This window comes from Delphinus delphis, chromosome 11 (assembly GCF_949987515.2).
Source record: "Delphinus delphis chromosome 11, mDelDel1.2, whole genome shotgun sequence".
NCBI lineage: Eukaryota > Metazoa > Chordata > Mammalia > Artiodactyla > Delphinidae > Delphinus > Delphinus delphis.
In genome coordinates, this window is record NC_082693.1 from 44,369,721 (window position 1) to 44,371,811 (window position 2,091).

The window sequence follows — 2,091 nt, forward strand, 5'->3', positions numbered from 1 at the left end:
AATTAGTTGTGAGAACAAAAAAAAAAAACCAATGGTTGAGGGAGGGAGGTATACTCCTCATGGAGGGTGTTAACTGTATTGGAAGCAGCTTTACAGCTATCACCCCTAAACTTGTGATGAGATACAGCCACAGGAATGTGGTGCTAAGGAGAGTATGGAAGTCAGGGTCACTGGATTTGAGGCTAAGAAATTTAAGCTAGAGTTCTGGATAAGTTCTTCACGTAAACAATGAAGTTATCCAGGCTGACACTATAACTTGTAAGCAAATATTTGGTTTCCAGTTTAGAAAACATTTAAGTGTTCAGAGCAAAGCATGACAGGCAGTATATATACAAGTTATCATCAAATCCTATTTGACATATCTCTGGAATCTCTCTCCAGTTCTCAATGCCAGAGCCTAAATTTACCCTTTTACATTTCACCGTTTCAATTCCTGCACTAACTTGTTTCCTTACGTCCAGGCCCACCTGCAATACATTACCCATGCAAAATGTAGTAGTAAGTATGTACTGAGTGTTCAACATACCAGGTGCTGTCATCAGGCTGGAGATTTAGTTATACATCTTTCACTCTCCTAGTAGAGGAAACTACCAACTAATAATCAAGTGTGGTTAACGTTTCAGTTAAGTCCACAGGCCTTACAAGCCTACCAGGATAGAATAAATAATTTAGGAGCTAAGAGTAGGCCTTAGACAAGGTACCTACCTCCCCTCTTCCAAGCCTTTATGTTCTCAAGGTTGGTATAATGCTGGGTGAGCCACGCAGAACAGCATTTGATGTTAGAATACGAGTGAAGTTCATTATCACTCATTTCTTGTCAAAAGAATTCTTGCTAAATAGAAAAAACAAAAACTTGCACAAAACTGAATGGGTAAATAAAACCTTCATGCTACTTGTAACAACTAATCACCTTGCCCTCTTCCTTGGAGGTAATTTAACAGTTCAGGAAGTTGAATATAGCATCTTTATCACCACATGTCAAAATAGACAAACTGTAAGAATAGATGCTGTCTCTCACTCAAACTTAAAAACTCACCAAATGATCCTCTCCCCAGTGACTCTCTTTAAAGCAAAAGTAATTACAGTTTAGATTTTCGATACAAGGCCAAATAAATAGTTCTCCTTCAGTTTTGGCCTGTCAATTCACCTTTTGGCATGAAGTACTTTAACTTAGAGGGATCAGACACCATTCACAAGACTTTGTACCTGACAGCAATAAGGGTTAGTGAAATCCCATTCAAGTGTCTGAGCACAAAATAGGTTTTAAAAATTGTAAGAATCTTAAGATATAGGATGAAATCAGAAACCCATCATGCTATACTTTCTTAATGCTATAGCCTAATGGCTGGCATTAAGAAAATCCTTAATGAATCTTTTAACTTCCAGAACTGACATACAAAAATAGTTCGAGAAAATAAAACTAAAAATAGAAGGGTTTTTTAAATTTTAAAGTTTTTCCCTGAAGCTAAGCAGTACACTATCAGGCATACTGATACCTTTGGTATGCTCCAGAGAAAGGAGACCAAGCTTAAAGTAATTTTTGAGAAGTATGTAAGTCCAAACATACCTCCGAATGTGGAAAAACCTAAGGCTCTGAGGAAACTGCATTTCCTTAACAGGACCAGAACCCAAGTTATACTTCTGTAACATAACAAAACAGAGTTGACTGCCAAGTGTTGTTATGCCCACAGTCCCCAAAAAGTTAAGATTTTCTAGTTGTGGCATTTCAAGAAAATGGTCTTGAATATTATTTGGAACACTCATATACTTAACAAGGGAAGAAAAAAGGTTGTGTTTTCCCTTCAATCTAAATACTCTATCCATATCTATTACTACACTTCCCACCTCCCAAGTTTTTGTTCACTATTTGTCCTGAGGCCAGCCTATGATGTGAGCTCCCTGAGTTCACAATTACCTGAAGGGTTAATCTTTGTATCCCCCCCAGCACTTTAACACTGCCTGTAACACAGGTCCAGAATGACTGACATAAGGAAGTACTGAAATATGAAGCAGTTCTATGCTATGACAAATACGCAGTAGCTGGAAGGAATAAAAAGTGCCAAAATGCGGAAGCTCAAAGATTTAGAGGAG